General features: G+C 42.2%; 1 protein-coding gene and 1 pseudogene across 2 annotated transcripts in view; both read right to left on the bottom strand.

The window, feature by feature from the left end:
• STPG4 (sperm-tail PG-rich repeat containing 4) overlaps positions 1-21,962 on the bottom strand; it is a gene marked incomplete at both ends in the record, with an annotated part of 41,532 nt that overhangs the window by 3,136 nt on the left and 16,434 nt on the right.
• Positions 11,440-13,379, bottom strand: LOC308505733 (homeobox protein NANOG-like; annotated as a pseudogene). The gene is made up of 2 exons: positions 13,352-13,379; positions 11,440-12,145 (listed from the first exon to the last, which is right to left on the bottom strand). The product of its transcript is annotated as a homeobox protein NANOG-like (transcript).

Genomic DNA, 21,962 nt, shown 5'->3' with positions numbered 1-21,962 from the left:
ACAAATAAATATCTGAATCAGTGTAATATGGTAGAAAAATGCCTAGATTTGGGCTTGGAAGATCTTATTAAGGTGTGCCCTGGCACAAATCTTTGTGAAGTAGGAAAATATACGCTTTACCTACTTTACTTGCCTGGTGGGTGACTATGAAAACTGAAGACGCCTCCCCTTGTCCCTGCCTGGGCCCCCTCCCCACACTGACATGCCTCACTCCATACTTGTCTAGCTAACTGTTAACAGTGACTTGTTGCTCTGAGCTGCTAGCTTTATAAAACACACTAATTTGTCCGTATAAATGTAATATATGTCATCTTAGTCCAACAAGTATTCACAGCAATTCGCTGACATGAATACAATGCTATGAGAGTAACATAAATGAATGAACACAATTCTAAAATGACAAATGTCTCAATAGAAAATTTAGCAAAAGGCAATTCACAAGAAGGAGCTACAATTGTTCAGTGAGGAAAGGGGGGAGGGGGTTTAACCTCATTAATAACCAAATAAGTTCTAATTAAAAGAACAATGGCATACTTTGGGCAGGGTCTAGAAAATTAACAAAGGTAAAAAGAAAGAGGGAGGAAGGAAGGAAGGGAGGAAGGAGAGGGAAGGAGGAAAAGAAAGGAACAGACTGAAACTTGAACCATCAGCATGGTTTTATATGACTCTAGTGTAAGTATAAATTTGATTAGCCTTTCTGAAATAATTTGGCAAGCTATGAACTATCTTAGAAACATATATATATATATATATATATATATATATATGTCTAAAGGGAGAGAAAGAAGAAAGAGGCTGGTTACAAGATTGTTGCAGGAATCCAGAACACAAACGCTTCCTGAGCCTAGGGACAGTAAGGAAAATGGAAACAGCTGAAACATCACAGTGGATAACGTAGACAAGATTTTAGCCTTTTATTTTATTTTCTAGTAACTCATGTTTTCCTCTCCCATTTTCAAATATCTGTGCTCTTTGACAGAAACGAGTCTTTCTGGCATTATGTCTTGGATCTGTTTCTCAATAATGCAGGAACTAGGGGAAGTGGGTGGGACAGAGACTGGCCAGGAGCTGGTCATTGCTGAATGGGTACGTGGGAGTTCAATACAGCATTGCCCATGTGGTGTCTATTTTTAAAATTTTTACAATACAAAGTTAAAGACAATGTATATTTATTATTTTGATCCAGCAATTCCACTTTTAGGAGCAATTCCACTTTTAGGAATTGATCCAGCAATTCCACTATGAAAACAACTGAGAATGTGTGCAAATATTTGGCCACAAAGACGTTCACTATAACATTGTTTCTGAAACTTGACAATGAGAAATAAACTAAATGACCAGTGATGTGTACCTGGTTAAATAAATTGTGATTCTTCCTTCTAGCCATCCAGTGTTGATGAATTTTTATGGACATAAAAGCTATTCCCAAATATTGTTAAGTGAAAATGGAAGCTTAAAAAAAATGTGCATGAAAAAATTGGGAATGGAATGTTCACTGACAGTAGTTTTCTCCAGGTGGGAGCATGTTGAGTACAAACTTTTTTATTTTTTTGCTTCTGAGCGTTCTTAAATTTTTCAACAATGGACTTGGGTGCTCTTGAAATATGAAAAAAAAATTATACGTAATGTATAGATAAATGAATATGGAAAATAAGTAAAGGAGAAAAGGGGGTAAGGCAAAAAAGAAAATGAACAGAAGGTTAGAACAGAGAAATGTATCCCCTAAGATCCTTATAATAGGTAAGGCTGGGCCACAAATTAGCCCAACAGATTTGGCAGAACAAGTACCCAACTGCAGACCCCCCACAGGGTTCAAGAGCAAGGCTTTGCCATGTTTATTCCTGCGGGTAGCACAGCAGTATAATTAGAGCTCCATTCTCAATTACTGCACCATGAATGGAGTCTGTTATTAACAGCTGAGCACAGGTCTGATGATCGAGGGACGGATGTGCCTCATAATTTCACAACTCGTGGCAAAGAGATAAAAATGGTGATGTTTTCAGACCTGTGCAGACGTGGAACAGATCAGTATCGGGGTGAGGCTCTCTGTATGGCGCGACCTCTGCACTCCCAGTGGAGAAATCTGACCCACCACAAAAACAAAGGCATAAAAAGCCAGGGGACTCTAATCTGGACAGGAACAGTGTGTGCAAGGTCCCTCTTGGTTTGGCCATAATAAACACAGTCCTCTCAAGGCATAGTAGCAGCTGGGACAAAAGATGCTGCTGAGCGTGCTACTCTTGACTCCATGACTGAACAGCCCAGCTGTCTGCAGGATGGCCATGAAATGTCGCCCCCTGCACCCTTCCCCCCAAACCTAATGTGGCTTTCATGTCTCAGCTTCCAAGGCATGAGGTCCTTGGGAGTCCACATGCCAGGCTTGACGAAGGACTGATGATGTGTGCCTGTGCCATCTAGCAGCCTCCCTGCACAGGCTTGGTCAACTGAACCAAAGGGACTAAGACAGGGGGCAGAAAGAGATGACTGAATGCTATTGTCCCACGTGTGTCAGATGAAATCTTTTAAGTGGGAACATTAGAGAAGTGGATACAGGCCCGAGTTCATATTCCAGAAGCCACAGGAATGCTGTTCAATGGGAGAAGTAATGACTGGGACATGGTCCTAAAATGAGTGGGAAACAGCTCCAACCGAGTCCTAGCTTCTGCCCGATCCGAGGACACGTCAGTGGACAGAACAGGGACGGAGGGAAGGGGACACGGTCCAAGATGGTTTGAATGCATGTTGAGAAATGACCTGGTTCAACAGGAGGGTGTTTGAAACAAGAAGGACTTTTGAACTGTTTCCTACTCTTCCTTGAGGTTGGAGACTGCTTCCTTGTTTACTTGGGATCACTGAACGTAACCCAGAACTTTGGTCCACATGACGTGTGATGTGTGGGTGAAGCGCAGCATCCAAGTTCATCGAGCAGTACTAAGCGAGTCTTGCACAAATTGGATGGGCCACTTCTTAAACCTTGCTATTGTCAGGGCCATGCTGTGGCAACTCTGGGTTTCCCCACGCAAAACCTTTCAAAGACCATTGACATCCAGTGCCAATGGAGAACAGAACCGTCACCTTGCTGCTGCCAAAAGAAACTACAGGAAACCTTTTATAATACCTATTTGTCTGATTTGAGGCATGATTACATCTCAACCCTGCTGACAAGATGATAAAATCGTTCTCTTCCCTTTGAAAAAGTCCTATTTAATTGAGTTTCTACTTGAGGGCAACTTTAACCAATAGGAGCTATAGGGATTATACAGATGAATAACATACTATCTTTAACCTCAGAGGAGTCCAGTGAGGGACATAGACAGAACCAAACAAAACACCCCAAAAGAATAAATGGAGGTGTGAAGAGTGAGGGTTGAGCTAACTGCCTGGCTTGGGTTGATTCTAACCCTGGCCCTGTTGTATTTGGCCTGTGTGATCTCTGTCGGCACAGGACATCACCAAGTGTGGGAGCTTTCCATTCACTGCAAAGGGCTCGGCATGCATAGGCCCCACTGACTTTTCTGGGGTGCTCCTGGGTTCCTGTCATACTATGAAGAAGCTCGACTTCTTTGATTCCAACCCCTAGTGGGCAATAATGTTCAGTACCATTATAGGCCTTTGGAGGCCCTGCCATCCCCTGCTGGACACACTCCTCCTCCATGGCTGAGAGGATGGGATTGGCTAATCTCCACAACACCCGACGCCTCTCTAAAAGAATGTGTGAGAGTAGATGAAATTATCCCAAGTGTGTATGTGTTGAATCATGTCTTCCCAAAATTCATAAATCCTATAAATTTTTGTTGTGTCATGTTAAATATTGGTGTCCCCCTCAAAATTCATAAGTACTGTAACTTTGGAATTCCCAGTACCTCAGAATGTGATCTTATTTAGAAATAGGGTCATTCCAGGTGTGATTGGTCAAGATGAGGTCATTAGGATGGACCCAAATCCAATATGAACTGTATGTTTCATAAAAACGGGAATTTTAGACACAGAGACACGCACATAGGGAAAACACCATGTGAAGATGAAGGCGGCGATCTTGCCAAAGATTGCCAGCAAACCACTGGAAGCTAGGAGAGAGACATGGAACAGAAGGAACCAACACTGCTGGCACCTTGATCTTGGACTTTTAGCCTCTAGAACTGTAAGATAATACATTTCTGTTGTTTAAGCCACTCAGTTTGTAGTACTTTATTACAGCAGCCCTAGCAAATATGTATACCGTGTTTCCCCGAAAATAAGAGCCAGCCAGACCATCAGCTCTAATGCATCTTTTGGAGCAAAAATTAATATAAGACTCGGTCTTATTTTAATATAGTATAAGACCAGGTATAATATAATATAATATAATATAATACAATACAATATAATACAATATAATACTGGGTATAATATAATAAATATAATAATATAATACCAGGTATAATATAATGTAATATAATATAATATAATATCAGGTCTTTTATATTAATTTTTGCTCTAAAAGATGCATCAGAGCTGATGGGCCGGCTAGGTCTTATTTTTGGGGAAACACAATACAAGTGTTCAGTTCATTACTTCATTCAACTGATATACAATGTGCCCAACAGTATGCTGGGAGTTGGGAATACAGTGGTATATGACTCTCTTCCATTGTCTGTTCTCCTATTCTGAGTATTATAACAACTGTTAACTGGGCACATGTCTACCCAGAATAAAAACTAAATTTCCTAGCCTCCCTTGCAGCTAGGTATAGCCATATAGCTAGTTTCTGGCCAATGGGATGGAGGTGGAAGAGGTGCATGCAAATTCCAAGGAGCATCCTTAAGGAGAGAGTGGCCGGTCCACCTTCCCCACCCTTCTGCCTGCTAACTGGTCTCATGTTCTCCACCCTCTGGGACCATGGGAATGGAAGCCATGCTAAGCAGAGTGTCACACAGTAATCTAATGCTGTGGAATTGCCACACCAGCCCTAAACTGCCTGCTGCAGGTACTTTATACAAGAGAGACATATCTTGTTTATAATATTATTTAGGCAGCAGAGCTCAGTCTTAGTTGAAAAGATAGACAGGTTTTCCACTCTCATGGGACTTATATTCTAGTAGAAAATACATACCTTACAAAAAAACATAATGACAAATGTGAGGGTATCACACAAAGAGACATATGGACGAGGATATAAGAGGGTAAACTGATCTGGTCTGAGGGGCCTGAGAAGCCCCTTTAAAAAGTACATTTCTGCAGAGATCTGAAGAACAAGAAGGAGGGGCCGGCCAGGTGGCTCAGCCGGTTGGAGCTCCGTGCTCCTAACGCAGAAGGCTGCAGCTCAGCTCACTGGAGCGCGTCCTCTCAACAACAAGGTTGCCGGTTCGACTCCCTCAAGGGATGGTGGGCTGGGACCCCTGCAACTAGCAACGGCAACTGGACCTGGAGCTGAGCTGCGCCCTCCACAACCAAGACTGAAAGGACAACAACTTGACTTGGAAAAAGTCCTGGAAGTACACACTGTTCCCCAATAAAGTCCTGTTCCCCTTCCCCAATAAAATCTTTTAAAAAAAATAAAGAAAACTAAAGAACAAAGAGGAGAAGTTTGCAGGGCATGACGGCTGAAGGCAGGGCGTGTGTAAAAGCAGTATACAACAGGGAAGGTTAGGAAAGGCCGCGATGAGCGGGGCCTTCAGGACACACCTAGAAAGGAGCATGTTCCTCATTGTAACAAATTCCCTGCAATGCAAAAATAAATCAATCATTTAAAAAATAATAAAATAAAGTGCATAGACTCCTGTCAAAAAATACAGTTAGGGATGTGAAATTCAGCTTTCTTTCAACAGCTACCACTTTGCTGTTTTTCACACATGTGTTCACACTAAGACTGGTTTTATGATTTAACGGCAGATGTAAAATGTTAAACATCACACTTGTATTTCCAATCTGTGCAAGTCCTCCGCCTTCTGAAGACTTCTCGCTTGCAGGCAGGTGTGCTGGTCTAAAAGGTTGTCAGCTGGCAGTCTCCAGGGCTACACCCCACCAGCACCTCAGGGACCCTGGGTATTGCCAGGGAGCTGCCCCATGCCTGCCACCACCTACAGCTCACATACTCACTCTCCTGTGATCTTCACAACAGCCTCACAACAGTGCTGGAAATGCTATTACCTCCATTTAACAGATGAGAAAATGGGGCTCAGTGGGGTTAGAAACAAATAACTTAACACCAGTTACTGACCCTGCTTCTCTGGGCTGGGAGGTGTCAGTACTTGGCTCTAAGCTATTTTTTTTTAATAGATGTTTTATTTATCTGTACTTAAATGAACCAGCCAAACTGGTACTATTATCATGATACAGCAAGACACCAAAGCATCTTTTAAAAATACTTAAGTAATAAACAAATTAGGAATTGTTTAGTAAAAACGGCAAAAACGGCAGAGAAAATCAATGAAGTACATTATAGCTTAACCTTTCACCTAAATTGAGGTTTTTAACAAGTCACCCAACACCAGAAAATATGAATAATTCTTCATCACACAATTTGTACTTTTACTTTTTATTCTCGAGGCTAAGACCTAGATCCTAAAGATATCCAAAATAGCATTATATCCAGTTATCTATAGCCAGCAACATCTTTTATCATTTGTCTATATCAGAGAAGCCGCAGAAACCTCTTTGATTAGACTCCAGTCCTGCTCCATTCCCACCCCTCCAAACTGACACAATAGGCATAATAAGCAGGGTATCGATGCAGAGATATGTAGAAAACTCCTAGGAGAAGTGAAGCAGCCTTGCTGTGGGGACAGAGCCAGGAGAGCAGTTTCCAGGCTCTCGGCCTCACGTGCAAAGGTGCTGGCTCGGGTAGCAAATAGCCATCAACTGTGACTGGAGGGCCCTCAGCTGTAACCAATGGGCCATTGGCCACTAATATAACTGCTGTGGCTACGCTAGCAGCAAATGGGGGCTAGCAAGAAGATGGTGGCTGAGCTGGCAGGAGCGGATTGCAGGTAGCACGGCAGATTGCAGCTAACAAGTGAGGTTGGTTGGCAGAGAAGCGGACGGCAGGTTGCGGACAGTGTGGCTCCTGCTTCCTGTGTCTCAACCCAGCCGCCAGTGAGAATATAGTGGTGTGACTCCCCTACCTATGGCTCCGTGGGTGTTCCTTTTTGGCCTCCCCATGTCCTGCATTCTTATGTGGGGAGCGGGACTAGAGACCCCACATGACATCCTGAATGACAAGTGGCACAGCGAGCAGGGTGTGGTGTCCACCGAAACTCTCCGAAAGGTAATGGAGCAGTTTATATGTATGAAAGCTCAGTCTCAGGAAGACCAGGAGGAGCAGCTGCCAGAGAGCTGGACCCCCGTGGAGGGGTGTGAAGACGTGGACGGTTCCCCAACCAGCAGAGGCCGGAGAAAGCGAAGGTCTTTGAGGCCCTGTGGGCTGGGAAGTGCTTGCTGAGGCCCTCAGCCCCAGGTTGGGGAGGACTTGGAGCCCTTACCCTGCGGAGAGGGCTCACGTTGTGAGGCTAACGCACATTCCTGGCGAATGACTGTGGACTATGGGGAATGGGCTCCATCCCTAATCTAATGGACCGCTTGACTGTTTGCTTGGGAACATACCACCATGTAGTGCAACAGGCAGATGTTTACTTCCTGTGTCTCACCTGGTTGCCAGCGAGACTGGTGCAGGAAGACCCCTTGTTGGAGTACAGGCAGATGTTTTCTTCCTGTGTCTCAACCACCTGCCGTTGAGAATATGTGAGAACTCTGGCTGTGCCCAGGAAACCTGGCTGTGCCCAAAAGGACTGGTGGTACCCTGAGAAACCCTGGCTGTGCCCAGGAAGTCTGACTGTGCCCAGAAAGACTGGTGGTACCCTGAGAAACCCTGGCTGTGCCCAGAAACACTGGTGGTACCCTGAGAAATCCTGGCTGTAGCTGGGAAGTCTGGCTGTGCCCAGAGAGAGTGGCAGTGCCCTGAGAGGCCCTGGCTGTGCCCGGGGAGACTGGTGGTGCCCTGAGAAACCCTGACTGCCCAGAGAGCCTGGCTGTGTCCAGGATAATGCATACACCTCCAGGCTCCTCGCACAGGGCCCCTCGCGGAAGACGCTTGTCGCGTAGATTGTGAGGCGAGACCCTGTAGAGGTGGAATGTGGGGACACAGCCAGGAGTGCAGTTTCCAGGCTCTCAGCCTCATGTGGAAAGGTGCTCACTCGGGTAGTAAATGGCCATCAACTGTGGTTGGATAGCCATGAGCTGTGGCTAGTTGGCCGTCAGCTGTAACCAGTGAGCCATTGGCCACTAATATAACTGCTGTGGCTACGCTAGCAGCAAATGGGGGCTAGCAAGAAGATGGTGGCTGAGCTAGCAAGCTTGGATTGCAGTTAGCACGGCAGATTGCAGCTAACAAGTGGGGTTGGTTGGCAGAGAAGTGGACTGAAGGTTGCAGATTATGTGGTTTCTGTTTCCTGTGTCTCCAACCCAGCAGCCAGCAAGAATATAGTGGTATGACTCCCATATCTATGGTTCCGTGGGTGTTCCTTTTTGGCTTCACCATATCCTGTGTTCTTATGTGGGGAATGGGACCAGAGACCCCGCATGACACCCTGCATGACACATGGCACAGCGAGCAGGGTATGGTGCCAGCTAAAGCTCTCCGAAGGATGGTGGAGCAATTTGAGTGTATGAAAGCTCAGTCTCAGGAAGACCAGGAGGAGCAGCTGCCAGAGAGCTGGACCCTTGTGGAGGGGTGGGAAGACGTGGACAATTCCCCAACCAGCAGAGGCCGGAGAAAGCGAAGGTCTTTGAGGCCCTGTGGGCTGGGAAGTGCTTGCTGAGGCCCTCAGCCCCAGGTTGGGGAGGACTTGGAGCCCTTACCCTGCGGCGAGGCACACATTGTGAGGCTAGCACACAGCCCTGAGGAAAGACTGTGAACTATGGGGAATGGGCTCCATCCCTAATCTAATGGACCGCTTGACTGTTTGCTTGGGAACATACCACCATGTAGTGCAACAGGCAGATGTTTACTTCCTGTGTCTCACCTGGTTGCCAGTGAGACTGGTGCAGGAAGACCCCTTGTTGGGGTACAGGCAGATGTTTTCTTCCTGTGTCTCGACCACCTGCCGTTGAGAATATGTGAGAACTCTGGCTGTGCCCAGGAAACCTGGCTGTGCCCAAAAGGACTGGTGGTACCCTGAGAAACCCTGGCTGTGCCCAGGAAGTCTGACTGTGCCCAGAAAGACTGGTGGTACCCTGAGAAACCCTGGCTGTGCCCAGAAACACTGGTGGTACCCTGAGAAATCCTGGCTGTAGCTGGGAAGTCTGGCTGTGCCCAGAGAGAGTGGCAGTGCCCTGAGAGGCCCTGGCTGTGCCCGGGGAGTCTGGTGGTGCCCTGAGAAACCCTGACTGCCCAGAGAGCCTGGCTGTGTCCAGGATAATGCATACACCTCCAGGCTCCTCGCACAGGGCCCCTCGCGGAAGACGCTTGTCGCGTAGATTGTGAGGCGAGACCCTGTAGAGGTGGAATGTGGGGACACAGCCAGGAGTGCAGTTTCCAGGCTCTCAGCCTCATGTGGAAAGGTGCTCACTCGGGTAGTAAATGGCCATCAACTGTGGTTGGATAGCCATGAGCTGTGGCTAGTTGGCCGTCAGCTGTAACCAGTGAGCCATTGGCCACTAATATAACTGCTGTGGCTACGCTAGCAGCAAATGGGGGCTAGCAAGAAGATGGTGGCTGAGCTAGCAAGCTTGGATTGCAGTTAGCACGGCAGATTGCAGCTAACAAGTGGGGTTGGTTGGCAGAGAAGTGGACTGAAGGTTGCAGATTATGTGGTTCCTGTTTCCTGTGTCTCCAACCCAGCAGCCAGCAAGAATATAGTGGTATGACTCCCATATCTATGGTTCCGTGGGTGTTCCTTTTTGGCTTCACCATATCCTGTGTTCTTATGTGGGGAATGGGACCAGAGACCCCGCATGACACCCTGCATGACACATGGCACAGCGAGCAGGGTATGGTGCCAGCTAAAGCTCTCCGAAGGATGTTGGAGCAATTTGAGTGTATGAAAGCTCAGTCTCAGGAAGACCAGGAGGAGCAGCTGCCAGAGAGCTGGACCCTTGTGGAGGGGTGGGAAGACGTGGACAATTCCCCAACCAGCAGAGGCCGGAGAAAGCGAAGGTCTTTGAGGCCCTGTGGGCTGGGAAGTGCTTGCTGAGGCCCTCAGCCCCAGGTTGGGGAGGACTTGGAGCCCTTACCCTGCGGCGAGGCACACATTGTGAGGCTAACGCACAGCCCTGAGGAAAGACTGTGAACTATGGGGAATGGGCTCCATCCCTAATCTAATGGACTGCTTGACTGTTTGCTTGGGAACATACCACCATGTAGTGCAACAGGCAGATGTTTACTTCCTGTGTGTCGCCCAGCCACCAGCAAGACTGTTGCAGGAAGACCCCTTGTTGGGGTACAGGCGGTTGTTTTCTTCCTGTGTCTTGACCAGCTGCCATCGAGAATATGTGAGAACCCTGGCTGTGCCCAGAGAGTGTCAGTGCCCTGAGAGGCCCTGGCTTTGTCCAAGAAGTCTGGCTGTGCCCAAAAAGACTGGTGGTACCCTGAGAAACCCTGGCTGTGCCCAGGAAGTCTCGCTGTGCCCAGAAAGAGTGGTGGTACCTGAGAAACCCTGGCTGTAGCCAGGAAGTCTGGCTGTGCCATGAGAGAGTGGCAGTGCCCTGAGAGGCCCTGGCTCTGCCCAGAGAGAGTGGCTGTGTCCAGGATATTGCATTCACCTCCAGGCTCCTCGCACAGGGCCCCTCGCGGAAGACACTTGTCGCGTAGATTGTGAGGCGAGACCCTGTAGAGGTGGAATGTGGGGACAGAACTAGGAGTGCAGTTTCCAGGCTCTCGGCCTCACATGGAAAGGTGCTGGCTCGGGTAGTAAATGGCCATCAACTGTGATTGGGTGGCCATCAGCTGTGGCTAGTTGGCCGTCAGCTGTAACCAGTGAGCCATTGGCCACTAATATAACTGCCGTGGCTACGCTAGCAGCAAATGGGGCTAGCAAGAAGTTGGTGGCTGAGCCTGCAAGCTTGGATTGCAGCTAGCATGGTGGATTGCAGCTAGCAAATGAGGTTGGTTGGCAGAGAAGCGGACGGCAGGTTGCAGACAGTGTGGCTCCTGCTTCCTGTGTCTCCAACCCAGCCTCCAGCGAGACTATAGTGGTATGACTCCCCTATCTGTGGCTCCGTGGGTGTTCCTGTTTAGCCTCACCATATCCTGCATTCTTATGTGGGGAGTGAGACCAGAGACCCTGCATGACACCTGCATGACACGTGCTCAAACTGACTGAATAATAGACCCATCGTCACACATCTTCAGGCTGTATGTTCATGGCATAATTCGGGAATAAGCCCCTGGTTTTCTGGGTACTACTTATGTAGGTGTTTGCTGTATCGCATCATAGCTTTCCCCAGCAGTTTGCAAGGTGGCCTTTAAATCACTGACAGGATGATTTTGCTGAAAGTGGATTTGGGGCTGCAGGGCTTCTTCCCCACAGCGGAGAACTGATTGTTCCAGGCCTGGTCATTCCAAGTCGTGTTATTCCAGGCTTGGGGGCACCAGGTCTGACTCTTCCAGGAATGGTAGCTCTAAGATTGGCTGTTCCAGGAGTGGTTGCTCCAAGTCTGGTTATTGCAGGCCTGGTTGCTCCACACTGAAAGGTTTCCAGAAGCGTTCACCAGGCATCCCTGGTGACAGGAAGAGAGGCCCGGGTACTCTGCAGTGGCTGAGCCCTTCCAAGTCACACAGTTGCTGTTCAATGGCCAGTTGTATGTCTGCCAACTCTTACATTTCGTTCTCTGGTTTTGGAACCAGGTCTTAAACTGTTTGTGGTTAAGGTCCAGGATGTTGGGAAGTTCTTGTATCCACCGGAGGCTGAGATATTTCTGTCTCTAAAATCTCTCATTGAGAACACAGAGCAGGGTCTGTGAGAAGATGGTTCTGATCTTCTGTTTCTTGACCTGGACCTTCTCTTCCTTCTCCCCTGTGCTTTTCTCTACAGAAGTGGGTGGTCTTACACTGGATAGGTGGAAGAATCAGGGCTGTTCTGAAAAAGCAGATCCATGGAGGAAGGAAGAGGAGAGACAGTTTCTCTGTGGAGTGTCTTAGCAGACGACCTTTGCAACGATGCATAATTTTCTTCAGCCCATTAATCTCAGGCACTGATGAAGTTTCTCTAGAATTGGATACTTTGGGGCAAGGCGGGCTTTGGGGGCAAGTGAGATCACACCCCTAAGCTATTTTATTTTTTAGCTATAAATCTAAAGGGAACCTAGGACGAGCACACAGTCCTTATTGATCCTAGGCGCAAATAACATTCAATGAATCATACTTGAAGAGAGAAAGGGTCAGACATAAAATTTATGGCTCCAAATGTCTACACATACACATGTAAAACGTTTTAAGTAATATGCCACATAAACTGAAATTACTACATGGGATGATAAAAATGATCTCCCCAAAATTTGATGGGATGGTTGTGAGAGGACGTATACCTTGTGCAGAAAAGAAAACATATGCCCCTGCAAGGAGGGTAGAATCTTGTGTGGAGGTGGGCACAGAGAGAAGCTGGAGCTGCCTCTCTGGGAATTCAGGAGCAGGTGGATGGCAAGGTGTATCTAACTTAGGTAATTCTAGAATTCTGTAACTATTGGTCTACATGTTCAGGGGTGAAAGAAGGGAGGCATACATGTTGGTGAGTGGAGTAGAAGCAAATCTATCCGGGGCCAAAAGTTATTCACATTTGTGAAATTAAAAATTGACAGAACTCTGAAATCTAGCTTGATACTGTTTCTATGCCACAAGAGAATTTGTGGTAGTCAGGTTTTCCAGGCAGCGGGGTTGTGTGGGTGGAGCAACACCGAGTGATCACAAACCTGCCCACCCTAAAGGTGCAGCTTGTACAGGAACGCATGTGCTATGGGATGCCCAGGTAATTCAGAATTGCTGCAGGTGTTCACTGGCCCGTCCTCCCTTTTCTACATGACCCCGGGAGCAGAAGAAGCCCCACCATCGTTAGAAATCTCAGGCAGTCCTTCTGCCCAGGAACTTCCCATGAAGCTGGCAACCCCCTACTCCTTGTCACAGCGATTGGTCCAGGGTCAGGCATAGGACCATCACCTGGCCAATCAAAAGAGCCTGCCTTGTGGCAGCCAGTTAGCTCAGTTGGTTAGAGCGCTTAACAACAAGGTTGCCGGTCTGATCCCCACACGGGCCACTGTGAGCTGCACCCTCCACAAGTAGATTGAAACAACTACTTGACTTGGAGCTGATGGGTCCTGGAAAAACACAGTTAAAATAAAAAGGTTTTTTTAAAAAGCCTGCCCCCCTTTTTTTTTAGCATACTGTGGGTGCTAAGCAGGCAGATGTGCATCTGGGGCTGCTGCAAAGGGGTCTTGCCCAGCTCATAGAGAGAGCATGTCCAAAAGATGGAGAAAGGTAAATCAGTGACCAACGTGCCAGAGGCTATGAGCACCAATAAATTTCACCCTACCTTTATGTTTTTATTTTTTGCTTAAACTAATTCAGGATGGGTTTCTGTCACAACTGAAAAATCCTAATACATTCTCTTTCTCCTGTTCCCAATCAAGATGTATACACCCTCACAGCCAGGCAATGATCTATGACTCTGCTAGTGTTAATACATTGGGAAAGTTGCACAAATTTTTAAAAAAAGAAAAATTGCCAGGATATCTTTTTCTTAAAAATCCTAGTACATGTGTGACTATATTTGAAAGGTTGTAGTTTCCCAAAAATGTTACCTACAAATGAAGTCATCTTTAAGGAGATTGAGACTGGGACTTGCTTTAATAATCTTAACTTTCAGATTCTATTCAAGCAGAAATCAATTTGTGTTTGGCTTTATTTAATCTGTCCATGTTATTATCGTCCCACTCCTCATGAAATTTTAAACTATCAGCTTACCTGGGTTTTTTGTTTGTTTGTTTGTTTTGATATTTTTGTAGTTCATTTTTATTTAAGTATACTTGGTATACAGTGTTATATTAATTACGGTAAACAATATAGTGATTTGACGTTTTTAATCACTAAGGTTACGGTGTGGTCACCCCACTAATGCTAGTAATCATCTGTCACCGAGCAATCTTATCACAATATTATTGACTATATTCCCCTCCACCTTTTTCATCCACCCCCAACACTCTCCACTCTGGTAACTATCTCTTTGGTCTCTGTTTCTATGTTTGCGTTTTCTCGTTTGTTCATTTGGTTTTGTTTTTTTTGTTTTCTTCACATTCCACATATAAGTGAAACCATACAGTATTTGTCTTTATCTGACTTGTTTCTCTTAGCGTAATTAATTCTAGGTCCATCCATGCTGTTACAAATGGCAAGATTTCATTCTTTTGTATTGCTGTGTAATGTTCCATTGTACGTATGTACCACATTTTTATCCAGTCATCTATCAATGGGCACCCAGATTGCTTCCATAGCTTGGCTATGGTAAATAATGCTGCAATGAACATCGGGGTGCATATATATTTTCAAATTAGTGTTTTCTTTTTCTTCGGATAGTCAGAAGTGGAATTCCTGGGTCATATGTTAGATGCATTTTTATTCTTTTGAGGAATCTCCATATACTTTTCCATAGTGGCTGCATCAATTTTCAGTCCCTATGGGACAAACAGTGCACAAGGGTTCCCTTTTATCCACGTACTCGCCCACACTTGTTCTTTGTTGACCTTTAGACAATAGCTCTTCTAGTTGGCATGAGGTAATATCTCATTGTGGTTTTGATTTGCATTTTCCTGATTATTAGTGATGTTGAGCATCTTTTTATTTATTTATTTATTTATTTATTTATTTATTTATTTATTTATTTATTTATTTTTGTTATTTTTAAGCACCTATGCTGGCATCCTGGTATAGTTAACAACAGAGATGGCATGAACCAGGCCCAGAAGGCCAACCAGCTCTCTGCTGCTGTTCTCCCAGCAGTGAGCATCTTTTTATAAATCTATTGTCCATTTGTATGTCTTCTTTGGAGAAATGTCTCTTCATGTTCTCTGCCCATTTTTTTGATCAGATTGTTTATTTTTTGTTATTGAGTTGTATGAGTTCCTTATATATTTTGGACATCAATCCCTTATTAGATACATCATTTAATGTGAATATATTCCCCCTTGTAGTAGGCTTTGTTTTGTTGATGGTTTCCTTCCCTGTGCAGAAGCTTTTTAGTCTGATGAAGTCCCATGTATTATTTTATTCCCTTTTATCAACTTAATTTTTAATTAAACTAATTCCTTAAGTACAAAAACCAGCTGAAATGCTTCAGCATTCTTTCATAATGCTAGTTTTAATGCAGAGTATGCCACAGATCTGTTATCCCCTTTTCAAACTTCTATTAAATGTGAGTAAAACAGACAAATCATATAACACTCATCTGTATCTGCAGACTTTTTCCTGTTTATTTAATCCTTTCCTCATTCTTTATAGGCTTGTCAGGTTTTAAGAAATACAGAAACATCTTGAAATATTTCTGACATCAAATAAAAGAAACCCACTTTCATTTGACATTGTAAGATTCTATTTCTACTGTCAGGAAAGATGTGCATGTCTCATTTTCACTTTGTGTACAACTGTGAAATACAATAACTATAAAGAATCTGCTAAGCAAATAACTGACTGAATCCCAATTAAGCAGTAGTAAGTGGCACTATTTTTATTTAAGTAACAAAACATTTTTATGTTGATCATTTTTTTCCCCTGTCTTCTGCCTCCTCACCCCCCCCTCCATTCCGGTTCAAGCCGTTGTTTCTCAGTCTAGTTGTGTAGGACACAGCTCCCTGGCCCATTAAGAGCACGGCGCTTCAACCACCTGAGCCACTGGGCCGGCTCTATGTTGACCATTTTAATGTCTCTTTCTTCAAACATTATCTACCTTCTGACTTTTAAAAATTATATTTTGAAAAATTATAAAAGAAATGGAAATGAGAGAAAGAAAGTAAACAAGCACCCTTAATCACAGTATATTAGCATAGCCACTAAAAGCATTTGGTACATTTCCTGTTTTTTATATTCTCAACTTTTTGTACATTACTTTAATCATAATATACATATCAATCGGTAGCCTGCATTTTCACTAGATTTTAGATCATAAACTTTTTTATTACTATTTTATAATTTGAACAATTGTTTTAATGGCATGGCTGTAAAACATTCTTTGAGTAGATATGTAATATATTTTTTAATCCTTTCTTTTTTTGTTGGATATTAAATTGTTACTGTTGCTATCGTGCTATAAAGAATCCCTTGATGATATCTTTGTATAGATATTTCTGCATATAAGATTATTACTTTAGCTGGGTTTTCTCCAAATGGAATTAGTGGGCTAAAAGATATCAACAGTTTCTATAGCTCAATACTTCCTGCCAAACTGCTTTTCAAGGGGTTGTGTTAGTGTATATTCCCACCAGCAATAGACAAGGAAAGTACTGAGTCTCTACAATCCCCATGCCAAGTAGATATTGAGAAAAAAGTAAGTTAGAAACATAAAATATTCCTTACTCCTCTTTACCTTAATAGGAGTATAAAATAACGTCATCAGTGGTCCCTATGTGTTCAAAGAAGTTGTGCAGAATATCTGATATCCTTAATGCCCGCATTTTGAAACATATTCTGGAGGGAACAAAATTCATGCAATTTTTTTGGTAGGTCAAGAGATTTATTTGGGTCATTTATAAAAGCAGTTAAATCAACTAAAGGGAGGAGTGAAGGGGAGGAAAAATCACAAATGACAAGTTTTACTTTGTTCAATTTGCTTGCATAAGAATCACTAGAATTTGGTCCCGTTCTCTGCTCTGAGGAAACTGGACCTTTGAGTTTTGGGATTTGTGGGGCTTGGTCATTATTATTAAGGTGCTAAGCAGAATGGTGGCTGGTAGAAGTTTCCAATACAGTTTTATTCTGTGGGTACAAAAAGGCCCTTTTTACTTATGCTAGAACATGTCTTCTGGCTTCTATCCCAAAATACTAGCATAAATACTCTCCTACTCACAGTCTTTCCTATAGACAAAATAATTCTGCTGATCCATAATCAATTATCATGATTTCAACAATAACTGAAATAGCCAATAAGTATACAACCTTACATTGGTAACCTGAAGATTAAAAACTGTTTTGCAACCAGACAAATCCCTTATCAACTGCTTCTCCTGAGAGCCACCTACACTTTGGGGACAAAATGTAATTCACTAACTGAATCCCTGACACAAACAAGAAGGCTGTGTTTTTTAAAAAATGAAGATGGCTTCTGTTGCCTTCAGGTACATAAGATCCTAGAGGATTTTCAAATTCAAATTTAATGTATTTTTTACAACTAAAGAGTCATGTAGTAATCTGCTATGCCTTCACGTGGTCATCTACTCATTTTTTAATAGGCTGCTCCTGGAAAGTTTATGAATAAATGATTAACACATTTCAATGAGCTAGTTTTCACAGATGATGGAAAGATAGGAGGAAGAGATGTGCACCTGTATGTATCCATCTTTTATAACCTGCCTCGCTCTCAAAAGGGTTTAAAGTGATTGAATGTCTATAGGTAGTACTATGTTGCAGCAGATCCACAGATCAGATTTCTGGTGATTGTAGGTGTCATGTATACCAACAATGAGACAACCTGTCCTAAGTCAATAGCGCTCAAATGACACTGCGACCTTATCATGCAATTATACACAAAACACATCTTGGAAGAATTAAAGAGCTACACGTTTGTTTGTTTGTTTGTTTTAATCAAAATGCCAAATAAGTGAAAGAAAATTAAAGTGAACACCACATCTGTGGAGGGAATTTTTTAAGTGGTGGGATAAATACAAAAGGAAAAGATACATGGATTTCATTCAACACGTTTTCTTAGCACTGTACTAGGTGCTGGGCAGTGATGAATAAGACAGTCTCTTCTTTCATGGAACTTACACTCCAGAAGATGATGACAAACTCTCTAGTTTGACAACATAAACTTTTTACAGTTTAGACTTCTGTATACATAAAAATACAAAAGTGAAAGACAAAATTCCTGAAAAACTTCAGCAAACACAAGTGTTACTATCGCTTCACTAAAGAGTTTTTCCAAATTAACAAAAAAGAATGTTAAAACTCTACCCAATGGCTAACTGGGTAAAGACTGACCAGAAAGTATGCAGGAAGGACAAGTAACTGGTTAACAAATAATTAAAAAGTGTAACCTCAGCTCTTACATTAAATTAAAATAATGAGATACCATTCTAGTACTATGAAATACACAAATAGTTTTTAAAATAACAACATACACGATTTACACAGATTTCATGAGATGGGCACTGTTTTGACTGCTAGTGTAGATATAAATTAATGTAATACTTTTTTAAAAGGTTTGGCAATATAATCTCTACTCTGGTAAATCCCATTTGTGATAATCCATAAAAAATGATTCCCAAATTTAGAAAAGACTGCATTTTCTTATCATAGCATTAACCTTATGATCTGAGTATTCAGTATGAGTCCTTGCATAACAAAGTTGTGAATGTAAACAGAAGTTGTCATAACAAAAGAATTCTCCAATGAGTTGACCACTTATAAAATTAGATCCTATTCAAGTATCTCTTCCTGCTTAGCACTGGCATTTACCAGTGGAGACAGGTCAGTGTCTTTATGAATCAGTTTCTCTCCCTCATTTCAAATGATATTCAATAATACATTGCAAATAAAATGCAGGTCCACTTTAAAGTGAAAATGAAAATTTTACCAAAAAATACAAGATTTCATGAAGTTGATAAACATGGTGGAAAAGTGCTCGAATCGTGGGTAGAGTCCTTGATTGATCAATGATAATCCAACAGTTAGATTAATTAACAACCAATAAGGGAAGATGGACAAGGATTTGTGACATTAATGGCACTTCAGTAAAGGACAATTTACAATATCAAAGGAGATGCCCTTGGGAAAACTGATGGAGCTTCAAATATTTTTTCTAAAATTTGTCCTCTGTGATTTCATTAGAATATCAAAATATTGTAAAAAAAAATACTAAAATCAACACAATTTCCTTTCTTAATCTAACAATTCAGGCATAGTTGCAATTATATTTTCATAATTTTTATTTTTTAAAAATAAAGTCCAAATTGAACTTTATAGACTATTTTGAAATTTTGATCCTGTTTACAGTGGGTTCACCTTAATAGGTCTTTTTTGTGGGTCAAGTTATACATGGATAATGAAGATTCCTGTATATAGAATAACTGAAAACAATATTAACCATCAACAGGGTCATTGGTGACTAAATTATAATGTAATTACTTGATTTTTTTTAACCACTAAAAATGAAGTTTGAAAGGATTCCTAACATATTTGAAACATATGATATGCTAAGTGAAAAAGATAGGATATAAAATTATAGTGTACCATGACCATGACTATATTTTTAAAACAGAGAAAAAAAAGAAAATTAACATTATTGGTTGTATATGGGTGATGAGAAATTTTAAAAATATAATTTTTTAATATTTTCCAATCTTTCTATAATTTTATTCATTTATTTTTACTCTAACTGTAACATTTTAATATAGTTTACTTAAATTTTAAGACATTTTATTAAATTCATAGAGATACATAGTTTTAAAAATCAATTGGAACCAAAAGCCTTATAATGAAAAACAGAAGTCTTTGGTCTCACCTCTCTCTAGTTTTATCCCCACGACAATTGTTTTTCGGTTTTTGTTTTTAAGAGCATATAACATGCAGCACAGAACGGTGAATATAGTGTTTCACTAAAATAACACTATACTGATTCATTTATACAACTAGTACTCTTAGAAACATCTTTTACACGTCTTAGGCACACATGTCATTGAGAAGGCTCTAAAAAGCCTTAAACAACAGTTTGTAACTCTTAGGTGCTCTTCTGGCAATTATCTTGTTATTACCAGACAGTATGTTCAAATTGTTATTTCTTAGTTAATATTTTAGAAATTATCTATTGATGGCTTCTTGGAATAAATGAAAAAATGTCTCTCTTGTTCTATGTCTCTCCTCTTTTCTTATCCAATCAAAGCAGCATTTTAAAATCACTAACCAATGTTTACTAAATAACTATTATTCTTTGCAGAACCAAGTTACATAACACAATTTTTTATCTTGCACAGCCTTTTGTTTTACCTTGAGTTAATTAGTGCCTTTTTCTTCACTTGCACATTTTACTATACATATTTTCTTAATTTTCCCCTCACTACATCAGCGGCCCTGAGTCCCTTTTTCTTTAGAAACATTCCTCCTGGAGTGCTTTAATTCTTTCTTCATGTGGATTTGTTTCTCTCAGCCTGCTGCCCAGTGCTCCACGTGAGACACCTGTTCACTACTGTCCTAGATTGGATCCACTTTCTCCTAGATCCCATGCCTTCCTCTTTCTGGGTTTACTTCTTTGTTTTACTACATTTTATCACCAGTGGGATCTTTAAAAAGGACATTTGGGAGATTGTTTTTATGAGTTTTGCATGTTTGTAAATGTCTTTATTTTGTTTCCACAATTGATGGACAGTTTGAACATAGAATTAATTCGAAGTTGAAAATAATTTTTCCCTTGTGCTTTCTCTGTGGATACTAATTGGATATTTTTTTTAAAAAGTTCCCCCTGTGTTCCCTGCACTCTGTTGTTAACCACATTTCCATCCTCCTGTCTGTCTATCGCCATCTCTCATTCATGCTAGCGGCTTTTCTCATTTGTCTGGTAGAAGCTCAGGGATGTGGCTGGGATGTGTAGAGATCAGGCAACTGAATAATGAGCCCGTGTTTCTCCTGGGTTTCCCTAAATGTCAGGATGTGGTTCACTTTCCTCTGGGCTCACTGAGTTTTTCCAGAGGGCAAATTTCAACTAATCTTTTGCCTGCAGGGCAAATATCCAAAGGCCAACATTCCACATGAGGGAAGGAAAGGGGACAGATCCAAATCACTATGTACGTACAGTTTCAGTTAATTCTCTGGTGTTGCGCCCTAAGTCTTACCTTCCCTTCCCTCCGAGTCCCGAGCTGCCCTGTGGTTCTAAGGGACAAAATAGGCGCCCATCTTTTCTGTATCACCTCTGTCTGCTTTTCAGCCTGTGGCTTTCTCTACTCTCTGTCATCCAAAACTTGCTGAAATCTCGTTTGCCGATGTTTCCCTTTTTTTCCATGTGGATTTATTTATCCTTTTACTACCATTTTATTGGGATTTGAGAGTGAGAGGAGATTGGCGAATTTGCCATGTTAAGCAGGAAAATCATGTATTACTTTTAGAATAGAAAATATGAACTTTAAATTCAAGTAACTATTGTGACCATAATTACATAAAACAAGGATATTCAAATTGCACAATGTCAGTTTATCCCACATAAACAAGAACTCCATCTATTTAACATTCATTCTTGTAGATTTTCTGTGAAACTATGCTATTTCACATTTATGTCAAAATGGGATCCTCTCATAAGAATCAACTGACTTATTCATTTTACAAGAAAAACATCTGTGAAAATTCCCAGCGTAAGAATTCTTTGTAAATTTTATCTTTCCTTATTTTGCAGATGCTTTTATGGAATTATCTTAGGGCTCACGTCTAAAAATATACCACACATGTTTTGTGCACAGAATGAACAGTTTAAATATAAATGTCTAAAAGTTGGAACCCCTCCTCACATTTCTTCCTCTTCTCAGGTCCTTCATCCCACGTACTCTAATTCTTATTGACTCATCTATATTCCTGGGAGCTTTGTGGGGGAGGGAAAAGAATCTAAGTCACTAATACCTTAGTATAAATTGGATCAATATATTTCTCCTTCTAGGAGATTTGCATTTAAAAGAGGACATGTGAAAAGGAGAAACTGCCCCTCCGTTCCCCCAAAAAAAGATTTTTCAAAATGGACACACGTGTCATGTCTCAGCTCTTAGGCTTTCATACCAAAATCCCTACTGTCACTAATAAAAAAAAAAAAATC

This window comes from Rhinolophus hipposideros, assembly GCF_964194185.1.
Source record: "Rhinolophus hipposideros genome assembly, chromosome: 12".
NCBI classification, from domain to species: Eukaryota; Metazoa; Chordata; class Mammalia; order Chiroptera; family Rhinolophidae; genus Rhinolophus; species Rhinolophus hipposideros.
The sequence above is the reverse complement of the archived record's forward strand: the minus strand, read 5'-3'. Positions and strand labels throughout refer to the sequence as shown.